This window comes from Pongo abelii, chromosome 4 (genome assembly GCF_028885655.2).
Source record: "Pongo abelii isolate AG06213 chromosome 4, NHGRI_mPonAbe1-v2.0_pri, whole genome shotgun sequence".
Lineage (NCBI taxonomy): Eukaryota > Metazoa > Chordata > Mammalia > Primates > Hominidae > Pongo > Pongo abelii.
In genome coordinates this window covers 99,530,284-99,549,922 of record NC_071989.2, presented here as the reverse complement: position 1 = coordinate 99,549,922, position 19,639 = coordinate 99,530,284, and the positions used below count along the sequence as shown (strand labels likewise).

Sequence of the window (19,639 nt, the reverse complement as noted above, 5' to 3'; positions counted from 1 at the left end):
AGCCCACACTCAGTTCTTAAGAATTTGTTAAAATTTTTGTTGTTTTCTTCTTACTCACTTCTATGGTGGCTTCTCCTTTCACCCATTCTTTGCCAAATATGAAACAGTTTATGTGAACCTTCTCTGTTGGAAGGTCTTGTCACCCTTTGGAAATCAGCTCGTTTGGTTGCTTTATAATCTCAGCTCTTCAATGCCTTACTCAAATTATGATTTTTATACGTTATGTTGATTTGGTTTTGTTTTATTGTTATCTTGTGGCTTACTACCTCTTAATGGAAACACCTAATATGAAGCATTTCTGATCTGTGATGGAAGTGACTAAGTAGATTATTTGTAGAGATATAACATGTTATATGATGCTTTATACATGCAAGATGCTCAATAAATATTTAAAATCAAACTCAATTGTATAGGGGACTTCAATTCAGAAGGTGAACTTTTGTAATTCCAATTAGACTTTCATTCTATAATTCAAAAAATTGAATCAAACTATTTATAGTAACCTTATATGATCAATAAAAGCTTATTTTACATACCCACATATCGGAGGACCTACCCCAATAATCACGTAGGTTCTTTTCTATTTTCCTAAGCATCAGCTGGCTTGAGAAATAAAGAGACAGAGTACAAAAGAGAGAAATTTTAAAGCTGGGTGTCTGGGGGAGACATCACATGTTGGTAGGATCCATGATGCCCCACAAGCCACAAAAACCAGCAAGTTTTTATTAGGGATTTTCAAAAGGGGAGGGAGTGTGCGAATAGGTGTGGGTGACAGACATCAAGTACTTAACAGGGTAATAGAATATCACAAGGCAAGTGGAGGCAGGGCGAGATCACAGGACCACAGGACCGAGGCGAAATTAAAATTGCTAATGAAGTTTCGGGCACCATTGTCATTGATAACACCTTATCAGGAGACAGGGTTTTGAGATCAACCGGTCTGACCAAAATTTATTAGGCAGGAATTTCCTCTTCCTAATAAGCCTGGGAGTGCTATGGGAGACTGGAGTTTATTTCACCTCTGCAATCTCGACCATAAGAGACAGGTACGCCCCGGGGGGGCCAGTTCAGAGACCCACCCCTAGGTGCTCATTCTCTTTCTCAGGGACCTTCCATGCTGAGAAAAAGAATTCAGCGATATTTCTCCCATTTGCTTTTGAAAGAAGAGAAATATGGCTCTGTTCTGCCTGGCTCACCAGCGGTCAGAGTTTAAGGTTATCTCTCTTATTCCCTGAACAATTGCTGTTATCCTGTTCTTTTTTCAGGGTGCCCACATTTCATATTGCTCAAACACACATGCTGTACAATTTGTGTAGTTAACGCAATTGTTACAGGGTCCTGAGATGATATACATCCTTCTTGGCTGACAGGATGAAAAGATTAAAGTAAAGGCAGGCATACGAAATAACAAGGGTATTGATTGGGGAAATGATAAGTGTCCATGAAATCTTTAAAATTTATGTTTAGAGATTGCAGCAGTAAAGACAGGCATAAGAAATTATAAAAGTATTAATTTGGGGAACTAATAAATGTCCATAAAATCTTCGCAATCCACGTTCTTCTGTCATGGCTTCAGCCGGTCCCTCCATTTGGGGTCCCTGACTTCCCGCAACACCCACATATGAAAAGTAGAGTATTTAAATAAGTTTTTAGTGGAGAAAATACAAAGTAAACCTTTATTATCAGTATTTTGATTCAATTTCAGAACTTAAAAAAAAAAACTCTAAGTCTATATTTGAAAGAGTAAATACTTTTTGGAAAAGCAATGAAAAATTCTAACAAATTAGCAGTTAATTTTCCAATGTTTTATACTTTTTGAACAAATATTAAAAGTCAAAACCTAATCTGTTGGATAAAAATAATAACCTAAAGCATTTTAGAATCCTTTGTCAATATATGCATACTCAGAGCCTTTCTGAAACTTAGATTGATGTTTACTCACAGTATTTATCACTAAGGTATGTTGGAATAACATTTGAGCTAAAAAAAAGGGATAAATACAGAATAGCATTTGCATAAGTAGTATTTTTATCAAAATTAAAAATAATATTAAAATTGATATTTATTATCCATCATAATTGAAGTAGAAATGACACAGGATTTTTCTTAGCCACTTTGGCAGCCAGAGACCTCCAGTCAGCAATGCTCCTGCCCAGGCCTCACTTGGCCCCGGGTTCACCACAGGAGGCATCCCACCTGCTTGGCCTGCCAGGCAAAGCTTGGCTTGTGCTCCAGTGCAGATCCCACAGATGCTGCAACTGCACACTCAGCCCCTGGCTGCAGGGGATGTGTGGGTGAGCTAGTGTGAAGTCTGGCTGGTCACTGCAAGTGCTGGCACAGGAGCAGGCTCTGTGCAGGGCTTGTGGCTGGACTGGGCATGTCATAAGTGACTCCCGTGGTAGACTCCAGTGTCCAGACAAAGGAAATATGGTGGCACCCAAACAAGGAAGCCCACAACCCTGAAGCCCCAGAGAGGGTGCTACAGCATGCTAATAGCTCTTTTAATCCTGTCATCCACAGCCTCATGGACAGCAGTGTGTTAACAGCTCTGTCAGTCCCATCACTCCACTCTGGCCCATGGCTCCAAGAATAGATTGGCCCCACCACTGCTTCCCATCACATGGGGTGACTGCCCTTCCCCAGCAGAGGGCAGAGGGCCACAATGTTACAGTCTTCCTTGTAATTCCTGTGTTTGGTGGGTCCCGAGTTTTTGTCCCTCATCCAAAAAGAATGAGGTTACACTGACAAAGAGTGAGGAGGGAGGAAAAGAGTTTTACTGAGTGACGAAACAGCTTTCAGCAGAGAGGGGATGTGAGGGTAGTCCCCTACCTAAAGTTGTGTGGTCAGTCTCCCAGTGCAGGTGGGTCTGGGGCTTTTATGGGCCCAGAATGGAGGAGTGCATGCTGATTTGCTTGTGAGTAGGCAAAAAAGGCTAAAACAAAGGCACCACTCAAAGGTGGACATGACAGTGTGAAAACCAGTCAGGGAAGAGTAGGTATATGTAAAATAGGTGAAGGGTGGGGATCAATCAGAGGAAAGTGCACCAAATGGGAAGAAAGGTTCTCAGTCTGGCCTGTGGATTTACCCAGAACTTGTAGCTTGGCTTATAGGCTTTAAGCTGTCTTTGGTTTGAAGGTGGGGTTTTACCGGGGACCCTCCCCCATCTGCCTAGGCATTTGACTGCCTCCTGCCACTGTCAGAATGCTCTTAACTAAATTTCTCTTGGATTGCATTATGATACAATGCCTAAAAGACACATTTTTTAAAAACCTGTATCTCAGCAAAAGCTACACAAGTAGTGCTGAGCAGCATATCTTGAAGTCACATCTTGGCTGCTGTCAAAGGCCTAGAGAAAAAAACTTGGTAATACCACTTCACAAATATTTGATCAAGGGTCTCTCAACCTTGTCACTATCATTGACATTTTAGATATGATAATTGTTTGGGAGATGTTCTGTTCATTGTAAGCTTTTTAGCAGCATTCCTGGCCTTTCCTCAGTAGATGCCAATAGCACCCATCGAATTATAAAAATCAAGTATTGCCTAATGTCTTTTATGTAGGGGAGGAGGGACAAAATCACTCCTGGCCGAGAACTATTACCTAACTCTATCGACTGGTACTGGCACTAGTTTAACCTGAAGCATAAATCCAAAGGTATGGATTTACAACTTTTTAGAGTCTCAAACTCTGAAAGCTAAAATTATCATAGTGCCTAATGAACTTGGTATGGTTTGGCTGTGTCCCCACCCAAATGTCATCTTGAATTGTAGGTCTCACAATCCCCATGTGTCTGGTGGGAGGTAATTGAATCATGAGGATGGTTACCTCCATGCTGTTCTCATGATAATGAGTTCTTATGAGATCTGATGGTTTCATACGGGGCTTCCCCCAACCTGCCCTTCACTCTGCACTTCTCTCTCCTGCCACCACATGAAGAAGGACATGTTTGCTTCCCCTTCCACCATGACCATAAGTTTCCTGAGGCCTCCCCAGGCATGCTGAACTGTGAATCAGTTAAGCCTCTTTCCTTTATAAGTTACCCAGTTTTTGCTTTGTCTACCAGCAACTTGAGAATGGACTAATAGAGTAAATTGGTACTGGTAGAGTGGAGTGCTGCTGTAAAGATACCTGAAAATGTGGAAGTGACTTTGGAACTGGGTAACAGACAGTAGTTGGAACAGTTTGGAGGGCTCAGAAGAAGAAAGGAAAATCTGGTAAAATTTGGAAATTCCTAGAGACTTGGGGTGCTCAGAAGACAGGAAGATGTGGGAAAGTTTGGAACTTCCTAGAGACTTATTGAATGGCTTTAACCAAATGCTGATAGTGATATGGACAATAAAGTCCAGGCTGAGGTCTCAGATGGAGATGAGGAACTCATTGGGAACTCATTGGGAGGCAAAGGTGATTCTTGTTATGCTTTAATAGAGAGACTGGCAACTTTTTGCCCCTGCCCTACAGATATGTGGAACTTTGAACTTGAAAGACATGATTTGGGGGATCTAGTGGAAGAAATTTCTAAATGGCAAAGTGTTCAAGAGGAAGCAGAGCATAAAACTTTGGAAAATTTAGGCCAGGTATGGTGGTTCATGCCTGTAATTCCAGCACTTTGGGAGGCTGAGGTGGGCGGATCATGAATTCAGGAGATCGAGACCATCCTGGCTAACACAGTGAAACCCCATCTCTACTAAAAATACAAAAAATTAGCCAGGTATGGGGGTGGGTGTCTGTAGTCCCAGCTACTCGGGAGGCTGAGGCAGGAGAATGGCATGAACCTGGGAGGCAGAGCTTGCAGTGAGCTGAGATCGCACCATTGCACTCCAGCCTGGGTGACAGGCAAGACTCTGTCTCAAAAAAAAAAAAAAAAAAAAAAAGAGTTTGGAAAATCTGTAGTCTGACAATGTGATAGAAAAGAAAAACCCATTTTCTGGGGAGAAATTCAAGCTGGCTGTAGAAATTCACATAAATAACAAGGAGCCCAATGATAATCACCAAACAATGGGGAAAATGTCTCCAAGGCAAGTCAGAGACCTTCATGGAAGATCCTCCCATCACGGACCCAGAGGCCTAGGCGAGAAACATGGTTTCCTGGGTTGGATCCAGGGCCCCCTGCTATGTGCAGCCTAGGGACTAGATGTTCTGTGTCCAACCTGCTCTAGCCATGGCTAAAAGGAGCCAAGGTACAGATCAGGCCACGGCTTCAGAGGGTATAAGCCCCAAGCCTTGGGAGCTTCCATGTGGTGTTGAGCCTGTGGGTGCACAGAAGTCAAGAATTGAGGTTTGGGAACCTCCGCCTAGATTTCAGAGGATGTATGGAAATGCCTGGATGTCCCAGTAGAAGTTTGCTGTGTGGTCAGGGCCCTCATGGAGAACCTCTGCTAGAGCAGTGCAGAAGGGAAATGCGGGGTTGGGACCACCACACAGAGTCCCCACTGGGGTACTGCCTAGCAGATCTGTGAGAAGAGGGCCACTGTCCTCCAGACCCCAGAATGGTAGATCTGCCAACAGCTTGCACCATGTGCTTGGAAAAGCCACAGACACTCAATGCCAGCCCATGAAAGCAGCTGGGAGGCAGCTGTAACCTGCAAAGCTACAGCAGTGGAGCTGCCCAATGCTGTGTAAGCCCACCTCTTGCATTAGCATGACCTAGATCTGAGACATGGAGTCAAAGGAGATCATTTTGGAACTTTAAGGTTTAATGACTGTCCTACTGGATTTCAGACTTGCACAGGGCCTGTAGCCCCTTCATTCTGGCCAATTTCTCCAGTTTTGAATGACTATATTTGCCGAATGCCTGTACCTCATTGCATCTAGGAAGTAACTAACTTGCTTTTGGTTTTGTAGGCTTATGAGCAGAACGGACTTGCCTTGTCTCAGATGAGGCTTGGACTGTGGACTTTTGAATTAATGCTGAAATGAGTTAAAACTTTGGGGTACTGTCGGGAGGGCATGATTGGTTTTGGTTTTCAAATATGAGGACATGAGATTTGGGAGGTGCCAGGGGTGGAATGATATGGTTTGGCTGTGTCCTCACCCAAATTTCATCTTGAATGGCAGTTCCCATCATCCCCACGTGTCAAGGGAGGGACCCGGTGGGAGGTAATTGAATCATAGGGATGGTTACCTCCATGCTGTTCTCATGATAGTGAGTTCTCATGAGATCTGACGGTATTATAAGGGTCTTCCCTCCCACGCCCCTTTGCTCTGCATTTCTCTCTCCTGCCACCATATGAAGAAGGACGTGTTTGCTTCCCCTTCTGCTATGATTGTACATTTCCTGAGGCCTCCCCAGCCATGCTGAACTGTGAGTCAATGAAACTTCTTCCCTTTATAACTACCCAGTCTCAGGTATGTCTTTATTAGCAGCATGAGAATGGACTACTACAGAGCTATATATTCAAATATGTCAAAATGTACATACTGATATTTTAGGAAAATCCATAGGATATTCACCGAGAGGAAATTAATATGATACAGCCTTCACTTAGATTTTTCTCAGGATGCTTCTATAAATCTGAATGTAAGTAGCAACATAAAACTTAGGCATTTACATGGAGAGCATAGTACTAGAGAATCCAGGTCTCTTAAGGCATGCACATGTTGTACAATTACCTAGGTTGCATTAATTATGCCATTTCTTGAGTAACACATAATTTAGGATTATAAAGACCTATAGACATTTGGTTTCCATGTAATTTGACTTTACTGTTCAAAGTTCAGGGAACTTCTTTTGTTGTGCTATGAAAAACAAAATGAAAGTTGGGATTTATAAAATCAGTACTGAAATTAGAGCAGCAAAACTATATACAAGATGGTAAGTGACAGATATTTAAACAACCAAAGAAAATCAAAACATCCTTCCCTTTCATGGCATCACAACATACATTTTTTAGGAAATCCAGTAAAAATATGTATATATTTTTACCCATTGCTTATCTCAGCCTCCTTTTCCCAACTTCTACTATCCTTTCACACCAGTCTTAATTGTCTTCTCAGTTAATTTTCCTCCACCTTTCTCTACCTTCTATGGAGAAGTTTTCTCAGTCAAGCTAATTCCTAGACTTTTAAAAAGGTGAAATGGAGAGCCAGCAGAGAAGGAATGAACCACAGAGGCTCGATGTGGACGGGAGACAAAGCCTATTTATAGGTGAAGTTGACATAATAAAATCACGAGAGACAAGGAAGGGGAGGGAGGTCAGGAGGAAGACGAAAATAGTCTTCCAAAACTAGGATTAGAGATGATTTGGATGGGACTTGGAAAATAACAGGTTTTGAGCCAATGAGGAGTGTGAGAAACTTGGAAGGGGGGACAAGAGGTACACAAGAACAATTGCAAAGTGTTTGGAATTAGGTCTATAAAGCTTTTGAAAGACACGAGCTAAAACACTGAATTTTATGTTTTATTACTTCTTCTCACTTTTACTTTGCTCATTTAAATGTATTCCCTGTAGAATCAGTAAACTTAACTTTTTAACAATGAAATCTAGGACTTATTAATAACAACTAATTTACATTGCTGGAATTTCTACCTTGTGGTAAATGAAACATCAGTTAAAATTTTTGAGTATTAAGTCACTAAGAGATGCTGAGAGATGAAATCATTCCTTCAGTGAGAATTCCCTAAATGTTGATAGTAGGACAGTTTCCTTAGCCCTCTCCCACTTTCCCTAGTGGCATTGACTTAACTTTGGCACTCAGGAAAAACCACCATCTGGAAACACATGCAGGGTAGTCCTATTATAGAGCAGTGCTGAAGAAAATTAGAAGCCACCCCAGTGTTCCCAGGACAGCAACTCAATTGATATCCTCTTGATTCCATATAACACTATTCAGTTATTTATGGCATTCCAATGGATCCCCTGCTGCTTACTCGATAAACCTTTGTTAATCTAAATTAGTCAGTGTTGACGTAAGCCTAGCTCTTGACCCGTGGGTCAGAGAAGGATATTAATTATGCCTAAACTTTGATACCTGTCTGTCAAGTGCCCTCTGTTTTTATATGAACCTCAATTCTGCTGAAACAATGGAATGTTTATATTTGTAATGCATCACAAGAACATTTCACTAAACTCTTTGATGGCAGCATAATTGTGTTACATTTTAAAATAAGGCTGAGTTTATACTTGTGCTTTATACTGGGATCTTAAAGGATGATGGTTACTATATTGAATGACAAATCATTATCACCCAGGACCGGAAATATAAATAAATAAACAAGAAATAGTAATGAGGTAGAAATGACAACGTTGCAATGTCATCTGCATATATAATTTTTCCAATACAAGTCAGAGAGCCACTCACGAGGGTGTTCAGATGGTTAATTATCTGTTAGCTTCTTGAAGTAAAATCCTATGCCAACTGGTGTTATAGTCATAGCATGCAGGTAGAGCAAGCCAAAAATTGTATCTGATGCCGTCCTATAAAAATGGCAAGTACATATATTGCTAATTTAATTTGAGTTTATGGTTTATATGCTTTTGAAAAATAAAATCTTTATTTTTCACCTCAAAAAGTCACCCACTCTTCCTAAGTAGAATATTATTAAAGAAATGCAAGCCATTTCACACTCTGGCACTAATATTTCACTTATGTAATATGTCTGCAAATTTGGGGCATTTCACCATTCAGGATATGGCTAGTAGGCTTTTTATTTCCTCCGTTTCTTTTAGAGATAGGGTGGTTATGTTTGTTTGTTTGTTTACTTTTAGTTTATTGAGGGGCTTTATTGTTTCCTCCAAATATGAGACTCTGTGAATGTAGAGACTAAAACCAGTAGAAAAAGATTGGTTAAAGAAATTCGCTCTCATTTGTTCAATATAATTTTCACAAAACATATACTATAAATATTTTAAAACTTTTTTGAAAGGTGTTTTATCCATATGTTTTTATATATGTTTAAGATTAATTTGTAACAGATTGGCTTTGTTTATATATGTGGCATCTCCCATGATTCTCAGGCTCCCTCAATTGTGTTTGCAAAATGTATTCCCATAATGCTCAGAATCTTGTACCCGCAAAAGACAAAATTCAACCAAATGTTTATTTCACTTCACCCCACCCCCCACCTCCCCCACCACTGATTTCTGCCTTAGGACTCAATGAATTTAAACTTCCAGAGGTTCTCAATAGGGGCAGAATTTTCCTGTGGAGATATTTTAAATTTCATATATTTATCTTCTGACCTAGCTCCAATCTGAGATTTCTAATACAGGTAATATCTGTTATACATATATATATATACACACACATATAATTTTATTCAGAGAAGCTGCATCTAGACATGATTTGAATGTTATAAGCGACAGAAAGCACTTCTGACCTATTTAACCAGAGAAGACATTTACTGATATTACATTGACATGTTCACAGTCTGATAAGCATCTCAGAAATGGACAAACCAAAAACAGCTAGGCAAGAGCAAGAGCAGCAGCAAAGTCATACCCCAAAATCCAAACCTCAGAGAAGACTCCTGGCCCATGAGTACCAGATGCTGACCCTGCACTGCCGCTGTGGCTGGCTCTGGGCACTCCGCATGGCACTGACCCTGCCTTCTCTGATGCCCCTGAAATATGAATGATGTTGATGCTAGGCCACCATCTATCCTGAAAATGGATTCTCACCCTTGCTCATTTGTTTTCTAGTTCCTAACTCAGAATATGGGGTGATGCAACCAATTGTCCTAGACAAGCCAGAAGGGATGCTGGGAGACTGAGTGTCTGGCAGTTTTATCTTTAGTGGGGGATTCCTAAAATACAGAAGTTTAGAAAATGGGCACAAGGGCCTGGAAAGAAGAGTATATGTATTTCACTCTTGAATCCTGCTAATATAAAACTATTTGAAATCCTTCTCTTTATTGGTAAAATATGTACTTTTAAACATACATAATTGCTAATTTAAGTTTACTAACAGTTTTTTAAAGAAATGAGTACTCTAAAGCACTGGTTCATAATACACAAACAGACATAAGCTGCACTAAAGCAAACAAAAAACACAGAAAACAAATCCAATAACACTGAGTGAGAAAAATATACATCACTCCAGAATAATGAGCATTTTATTTTGCATTTATTTTACCAATCCATAATACTATAAATCTTAATCTGTCATGTTTTTCTCATATTTTAAACATGGTCATAGAAAAATGAGGAGGCCTGGGTTTAGCCTTGGCTATGCTATTAATGCACTGTGCTCCCTAGGGGAGTCAGCTATTCTCTCTGTGTCTCATGTTCCTATTTTGTAAAATAGGTGCGTTAGCACAGGGTCAAAATACCTCTCAGAGTGCTTAAAAGAAATTAATAATAATCTTCCCCTGGCTAGCTCCTTCTCACTCTAGAGTCCCCTCATCACAGTGATCCTCCCAGACCACTTTCGATTAGCTCCTAATAAGAACTTACACTCTTACCAACCTGATTTTAGTTCTTCTGTCACTCTCTAAAAACACCTTGTTTATGTAGTTGTTCATTATTTGTCTTTCCACCATGAAAATATAAGCTTCCAACAGTCAGAGCAAGGTTTGTCTTATTCACCAATGCGTCACCAGCATCTAGGACAGAGTCCAGCCACAGCAGCCATTTCACAAATATCTGTAAACAAATAAATGAATGGAGAAAAGGGCATGAAAGCACATCAGAAAAGTTAAAATATCTATAGAAATTAAAATCTCTATAGAAAATTTTGTCAAGCATTACCACAAAAGTAATCTAAAGCATGTATCTCTGTTGTCAACAAAATTTTTACATTTTAGCAAATACTACAAATATGATTCATCTCCCAATTCTGGCAGAAATATATTTTTACATATACATAAAGAATTGCACAAGATTTTATATGTCTCTTTCAAAATATTTTTCTTTTCCTGTAAGGAGAAACTTCCTATATTACATAGACAAGTTTGCCGTGATGAATAAGGTAAGATCAAAGGAGGACAGCAGGCACCTACTTCTCTTTCTTTGGTGCTATGGTTCACCTAATATGCTCTCATTCTTTTGTCTTTACAATGATATACCATTGCCACTGGCCTTCTAAATGCTTCTTTAATTTCTCCCCCCTGCTGCACTGCATGATTTTTATGAGGATGAACAAAGAATTACTAGTCCATTTCGATCAGCAGTAAATCTCCCTTTTGCCCTTGTTGCTTCTTAACAGTACTTTTAGTCTTATTTTCTGAAAATGATTAATTCAAGTGGAAAGATACTGTATTGTAGCATCCTTGGATAATACCTTTTCTTTCTGACTAACTGCTGTTGTGGATGCAACTCTTGTGCATTGCACTTGACCAAGGTTTTGACACTTTTCTTGTAAGAACAGACCAAACGAGGAGTAGAGAGTCCATGAGACTGGCACCATCACAACACATGAAATAGGCCCAGATTCTGACATTTTCTTTCCTTATTAATTTGCAGAAATTATTTCTGTCTTTGAACATAGGTTTGTTACTTGTAGTATAAAAGTCTATAGTTCCTTAGAAATTCATAGTCGAGAATTTGATGGGAGATGTGGCCTGGGAAATTCCATAAAGACTCAGGTTAAATACCTTAGAAATGGAGATAAAAAGAATTACTATATTGCTTGTATACACAAAACAAAACTAAAAAATTATTTCCTCATTTTAATTTATAAAACAATAGGTTTTTGTAAGACAGTCTAACTAAGGGAGAATTTGGTCAACTGAGGTTGGAAAAGCAGAGTGATACACTGGAGGCTAGAGTGCCAATCCAAGAATCAGTATTTCAGGTTTTATTTTCAGCTTTGTGACATACTTATTTTATGACCTGAGAGTAATAACTTAAGATTTTGGATCTCAGCTTTTCTATCTATAATTTAAGATACCATCTGAATTTAAAAACACTACAGTCACTAGTAGAGTTCCTGCATTATTCGGGGTTATCTAGAAAAACAGAACCAAGTGTGTGTGTGTCTGTGTGTGTATATATATATATACATACATATATACACAACAGTGTGTATATATAGAGAGAGTGGGGAGAAGACAGAGAGGAGATTTATTATGGGAATTGGCTCATGAGATTATGGAGACCAAGAACTCCCACAGTCTGCAATCTGGAGAACTAGGAAAGCTGGTGGTTGTAATTTAGTCCAAGTCCAAAATCCTGAGAACAAGGGAAGCTGATGGTGTAACTCCTGATCCAAAGACCTGAGAATAGGTATAGTGGAGGAGGGTCTACGGTTGGGTCCAGAGGCTGAAGAATCAGGAATGTCAATGTCTGAGGGCAAGAGAAGATGGATGTCCCAGTCTCAGCTGAAATAGAGACAGAGAAAAGTCTCCCTTCTTCTTCCGTTTTGTTCTATTTAGGCCCACAACAGATTGGATAATGTGCACTTACACCAGTGAATATGATCTTCTTTACTTAGTCTTCCTATTCAAATTATCATCTTTTCAGGAAATACTCTCACAGACACACCCAGAAATAATATTTTACCAGCTATCTGGACATCCCATAGCCTACTCAAGTTGACACATAAAATTAACCATCACAGTTCTCAATCAGACATGTAACCTCAAGCTTTGGTTTGCAATTATTTGTCCCAAATTAATTTCGGAGTCTTTGGTCTCCATAATCTCACGAGACAATTCCCACAATAAATCTCCTCTCTCTCTTTCTCTCTCTCTATATATACACACACACTCTTTTGTATATATGTGCATGTACAACAACATATATATATACACATACATACTCTTGGTTCTATTTTTCTGGATAACCCCAAGTAATGCAGGAACTCTACAAGTAACTGTAGTGCTTCTAAATTCAGTAACTGATCTGTCTCATAGATGCCTGGCTCCAAAAAAGACAGAACTGATTGTAAGGCATTCATAAAATACAAGTAATACCACATAGATGAGGAAATCTGAGTGTTTCCTTTGTTAAGGTATTCATTTGAAACTCACCTTCCTTGAGACAGATTCAGAAAAATGCAGAATAGAAACTGCACTTTTTTATAAGGATGTTTATATATGAGGAGAAGGGAAATTTTTGTTTGTTTCATGGTGAAGAAGTGAACAAGGTTAGTTATAGACCAAATTTTGAAGAATATATGATTTTTTAGCTTTTTAGTTTTTTCATATGCCTTTTTTATTATATACTAAATTATCTGTTCTTAAGAACAATGGAATTGCTCTTATTTTCCCAAAACAATGACAACCCAGTCATCCCTGCTACAAGAAAATTGCCTCAGTATCATCAATGTCCTAGTTTACCATTTAAAATAATTATTTCAATAGGTTAATTAACTTATTAGGAAAAAAGCATTTTAGAGAGATGGATGCGTCTCAAAATATCCTACATGGGTAAATGATGCTGTAAAGGAAAGAAGGCAAACTAGGATGTATCTTTATAAAAGTGATGGGAATAGGTTGTTTCCTGGCCTGGGACACTTCTGTTCTTGGAACACTTTTCCTAAAAAAGGAGCCAGACATTTTGAGTTCCTTTCTTGTGAGCTTTCCTAAGAAAGGATTTTAGCCTGGTTTTTATCATATTCTCATAAATATTCTGTGCTTTACTTTCACTGGCTAGTGATGATGTGCAACTTCCTACAGCTCTTAAGCCAAAGTTACCTGGAAAGTTCTTCATGATATTTGGTCTCACATTTGGGCCATTTTACAGCCTATTACAGAGTCATCTCTATTTTTAAAATAGAAAACTTTCCTTTGTTGCTTCAAAGTTAGGGGCATAGCAAGGTTGATTCTAGAATAATAGAAATATTAGTAGAGTAATAGTATAGGCAAAATAACAAACCTGAAAATAGACATAATAACAACAAAAATAATAATAACAGAGTAACTTAAGATAAATCTTGCATAATGAAAGATATAGAAGAATTTTATTTTGCAACTACAGCTTCTAGGATTCTTTCTTTCTGCAGTCCCACGAATAGTGGGCCCAGAGTGAGCCCATTTTCCTAGGTTACACAGATACTCTGGGTGCTCAAGTTTACTGCTTTAGGTCATGTCAAGAAGACTTGGAGAATAATGTGTGGGATACACATTGCCTGCCCCTCATAGGTTTAACAGTTGGGCAAATTCGTTTATGTAGTGCTTCTTTCTTGTCATATCTCCAGTTGCCTAAAGCAAATTCAAATGATGATCTCTAATGCATTTTTAGTGCGGAGAAATTTAGACCATGGTTTACACAAAAAGAACAGCAGATGAATGCATATGTGGTGCTTAGATGTATTAAGGTTTCAAAATACAAAAAGAAGCCAAAGTCCTATAATGAATGGGCCATATAGTGAAAAAGGACAATAGCCTTAGTCCAATGTGCTGTGAGAAAATCTCTGGGTAGCAGTTGTTAATTGGCAATTGGACTTCTGGAGAGCATGAGAAAGGACAACAGGTGAGAACATGTCAACTTAGGGAAAGAGAAAAAAATCCCACTGGCAGGGCTACAGAACCCAGAAACAGAGCACATTTTAGAGACGAGATAGATGAAGCATGTCTGAATCAGTGTTTATTGAGGCTTCCTTAAAAAAAAAAAATCAGGATAGTTTTAGTATATAAAGAGTGAATACTCAATATTTATTTTTCTTTCTGGATGGTGAAGTATTAACCTGAAATTTTAACTCTTCATGAAGGTTCGTATTTTTGCCCATTGTGTGAGGCCAAAAAAAATTCTGACTAAAACTGAAGCAAAAAAGAAAAACTGCATTGAAAGAAAGTAAATTAAAACATGCTTTTGTTCATTAAAACTTGTCCTTAGTTGACAAAATCCCAACGGAAATAGCTGTATTCCATTTAGTGGGGTGGAGGGAGGGGCAGAGCCCCTCCAATTCTTATAAACGATCAGAAAAAAAAACAAAATATTAACTATCCTTTCAAATAGCTCAATTGGGAAATAATGATTAGTGTCAGACATAATATCACAAGGTCAATAACCTTTCATCCCACCGTGCAATATTTTACTGTGTTTGCCCCAGAAATCAGTTACGATAGACTCTACCATTTGTCATGTACATCATTTGGATTTTCTGAATGTACGAAGAGATGACCTTAACCATTCTACAACTAGTAGAAGTTGAAGGTCATGCCATATGTCATTGAAAAGAAATTTTCCTCTAAATTGGCAATAAACTCTTGACTTTGACCTGTGACTTTAATGCCATGAAGTAAAATGTTTTTCATCTTTGCAATTTACATAGAAAACACATGTACTTTGTTCTGCTGGACTGTTCTTTTACATCTTTAAAGATAAATCTTGTTCTTTTACATCATCAAGAGTTCATTTAAAAGGAAGTATTCAAGCAGCAAGATGTACTTGCTACTAAAAAATGAACTTCCTTGTAGAGAATACAGTTTTTGAACAATTTCTCTTATTTTCTCTACTGCATGTTTGATAGTCAGAAACAGAGGTAAATATCAATAACTTAAATAATCTGAGAAGCCTTAAACATTATGTAGTTGAGAATTAAAAATAATCTTTTCTAAACTCTGTAAATATTTAAGACCCATGTTTCAAAATATCTTTATCTATCAATTGTTACCTTTTCTCTGCATGTAACTTGTCTCTGTGAAAAAGAGAAAGAACTTTGGTTAAATACTCTGTTGCAATTAATATATTCAACATCTTATATAACACCATTACAATCATGCCAATTTACAAACTGGATTTTATCTGCCAAATGCTCTGTAAGAAAAATGCAATGTATTCATATACCCCCAAAATCTAAAGTTGTATTTTGTTTAGTTCAAAACGCATCTTTCAGACCTTTCATTTAATTTCATTTTCTATTATACATACCTTGTAGATGCAGTACTTGTGTTTCTTAGTGGAAAAGAAAATAAAATGTTTCTAAAGGCTTACTTAGAGCCACCAACGCCAGGCTAATTTTTATATTTTTTGTAGAGATGGGGTTTTGTTATGTTGCCCAAGCTGGTCTCAAACTCCTGAGCTCAAAGCAATCTGGCTGCCTCAGCCTCCCAAAGTGCTGGGATTACAGACATGAGCCACCCTGCCCAGCCTGAATACTTTATTTCTATTTTACTCACTTATTTGTGTATCACAAGTGATTGTTGCAATTTAGCACTCCATCTTATAATATATGCAAAATGCTTATATGTTTCATATTTTAATGACAACAACTTCATTCATTTATTCATTTTTTAATTTCTTCTCTCTTCTCCTATGTGATTATGATCTTCCTCTGGGCAATAAACACACTAGAGTCATCTTTTTGCATTAATATTTGGCACGTATGGAAAACTATAAATGTGTGTTGGATATTGGTAAGGAAAGGAAAATAAAATCCTATACATTTAGTATCTGTTAATTATGAAGTATTTCATTTAGGAACTTTTCCTAAAACTTCCTCTTTAGAGTTGCAAGTGCTTGATATATTTTAGTGTACTATGTCTGAGTTTGAAACTTGGCTCCTACACTTACTGGTTATGAGAATTTGGACAGATACTTAGCCTTGTATTCCTTGGGTATTCCACATGTAAAATGGATATGATAATTGTAACAACCATATAGAGTTACTAGTAGGATAATTTGGGCTATTATAAGTAAGACGTCTTGAAGAGTACCTGATACATAGTAAATGCTATGATTATTATTGTCTTTTATTAATGTTTATTTATTTAAATATAGAAATAATACCTACTGCATAGGTTTGTTAGCACTAAATGAGACAGTCAATGTAAAGAAAGTAACACAGTGTTCAGGTAGATTGAACATGGGGTATGAGAAAGCAGATTCAAGAATGACTAGGGCTTTTCTCCTGAGCAACTAGAGGCAAAGAGTTGTCAGTAATTGAGATGAGGGAAACTGTGGGAGGAACATCTTTAGTAGGAGTAAATCAGGAGACAATACTGGAAATGTTAAGTTTGCAACTTTATTAAATAATTAAATATAGATTTTGGGTAAGCAACTGAGTATAGAATGAAAAAGAAAAAATACAAATCAATAATTCTAAAATGAAAGTACACACTTGTCCTTGAAGCCTAAATTGAATTATTTAAACCATTTTATATAACAATTGTTTATAATTTGTTAGATATTTGGGATCTTTTCAGAAACAGATGACAGGCACATGAACATATACATACAAAATGTGCATACATTTAATTTTTATGCTTTGGTAATTTTATCTACATAAACCATAGAGACAATGCTGAAAAAATGTCTGATCCTCTTTTTCTAACTTTTTGTGCAAAATAACACTCACTTCCTGTAAACAACTTTAGTAAGTTGCACAAGCAAAACCAAATATAAATTTTATTTCTGCATAGAAGTTAATTTCAATAGACAGCTGCTGTTATTTGGCTTATATGGGAAGCTGAAAGTATATACAGTATATTCAATTTATTTAATGAATTCAAAATGTTTTATTCTGATGATAGCAAAGTTTTAAAACCAAAATTCATAGAACTACCTTCTGCCAAATAGTATCAGAGTTCTCATAGTTTACTTCAAAATTCTCATTGAGTTCTGTCAAAGAGCAACTGCATTTTCCAAGAATCTGAATTGAATTTCTACCAGTTTCTTTGTCTGCAAACCCGTGGAATCATCTGGTAAGATCTTATCAACCCTCATAAAAAACATATTTCAGTATTGAAACATTTACATACTTATCTATCTCAGATCTCCTCTTCCAAAATTGTGGTTTGGCAAAAACATTTCTAATTTTAGCAGCATTAGGCATGGTAACTATAAAAAGTTGAATGAATCTATTTTTCTCTTTCCTAAAACCAAAGTTCTTATACAAGTTACCTAAACAGTGATTAAAAGTATTCCTATAAAACTGTTCTGAATCAGTTGTAGCAGTGAACAATAGAAAAGGAAATTAAAACCACAGTTCCACTTAAAATAGCATAAAGAGGATATACTCCTAGGAATAAATTTAACAAAAGAAATGTAAAACTTTTACTCTGAAAATTACAAAATGTAGCTGAGAGAAATTAAAGAAGGCCCAAATAAATGGAAAGATACCTCATAGACCAAAAGATTTAATATTCTTAAGATGGGAATATACCTCAAATTGATCTGTAGATCAAAGCAATTCCTACCAAAACCCCAGTTGGCTTTTCTGTAGAAACTGACAAACTAATATTAAATTTCATGTGTAGATGCCAGGAACTCAGAATATCTAAAGAACATGATTTTTAAATTATTGCTTTATGAAGTCGTTCCTTAAGTCATACAGAAAAAATAATAGAATTACAAAGTATATCTACACTTTCTTTCATATTTATCTATCTAGCTACCTTTGCTGATGTTTTTTATTTCTTTGTATACATTCAAGTTAAGTATGTAGTGTCCTTTCATTTGAACTCAAAGGACTCCTTGGTATTTTTGTAGAAAAGATCTTCTAATGACAAATATTCTTAGTTTTTGTTTATCTGGGAATGTTTTGATTTCTTCTTTACTTAATGAAGGATAGTTTTACTGGGTACAGAATTCCTGGTTCACAATCTTTTTTCTTTCACCACTTTAAATAGATCATTACACTGCCTTCTGACCGTCATGCATTCTGCCGAGAAACCTAATGCTGATCTTATTATAATATCATCAAGTAACAAATCATCTTTCTCTTGTAGTATTCAAGAATTCTCTTTATCTTTAGTTTTGACAGTTTGATTATGATATGTTTAGGTGTGAATTTCTTTGAGTTTATCCAACTTGGAGTTTTTTGAACTTTTTGGATGTATTTATTAAAACTTTTAATCAATTTGAGAATTTGTTGGTTTTTATCTATTTAAATATTATTTTTGTCCTTTTCCCACTTTCCTCTGATTTTGAAACTTCTGTTATGTACATATTAGTATGATTGTGTCCTAATGTCTCTGAGTCTCTGGTCACTTTACTCATTTTTTACTTTGTGTTTTATACCGAATTTTCTCAGTTGACCTATCTTCAAATTCACTAATTCTTTCTTTTGCCAAACCAAATCTGTTCTAGAGCATTTCTATTAAATTTTTAATTTTAGGTATTATACTTTCCCACTTCAGAATTTCCATTTGGTTCTCTTTTACTATTTCTATCTCCTTATTCATATTTTCTCTTTTGATACATCATTGTCATACTTTAATTATTTATACATTATTTTATTTAATTCTTTATATATATACATATAATAGGTGATTTGACATCTTTCTAAAGTCCAATATTTGGGCTTCCTCAGGAACAGGTTCTATTGATTACTTTTTTTCCTGTGTATTGGTCATACCTGCCTGTTACTTTGCACATTTTGTAACTTTTCTTAAGAACTAGATATTTTAAACAAAATAATGTGGCAATTCTATAAATGTAATTGAATATTCCCACAACTAGTGCCCTCCCAGCAAGAAATCTTTGCTGATGTTTGTTTGCTTAATCATTATTTTGGACTAAATCTGAAAATTATGTATTCTGTTATGTATGGCCACTGAAGTCTCTGTTTGGTTGGCTTAGTGGTCGTCTAATTATTGGACAAAGATTTTGCTAAATCTCTTGACCCAGTAAGTCTCCCAACCTTGACCAGGCATTCTTCATGTGTTCAATAACACATTTTTGACTCCTGCCAGGAGGATTACAACTCTACTTTAGCCTTCAATTCCTGCTAGTACAGAGCCTCTAAATCAGCGGAGGTGAAAGATTACCCCCTTCTCATATCATTCCTGGATATATGTACAGCCCCCTACATCTT

At 37.0% G+C, this 19,639-nt stretch overlaps 1 long non-coding RNA gene across 1 annotated transcript in view; it reads right to left on the bottom strand.

The window, feature by feature from the left end:
* Positions 1–10,626, bottom strand: part of LOC129059469 (uncharacterized) — a 33,481-nt gene extending 22,855 nt beyond the window's left edge. Inside the window, exon 1 of the long non-coding RNA XR_008525387.1 lies at positions 10,405–10,626. This is a non-coding gene — a long non-coding RNA (uncharacterized LOC129059469). The remainder of the gene's footprint in view (positions 1–10,404) is intronic.
* Positions 10,627–19,639: the final 9,013 nt, after the last annotated feature.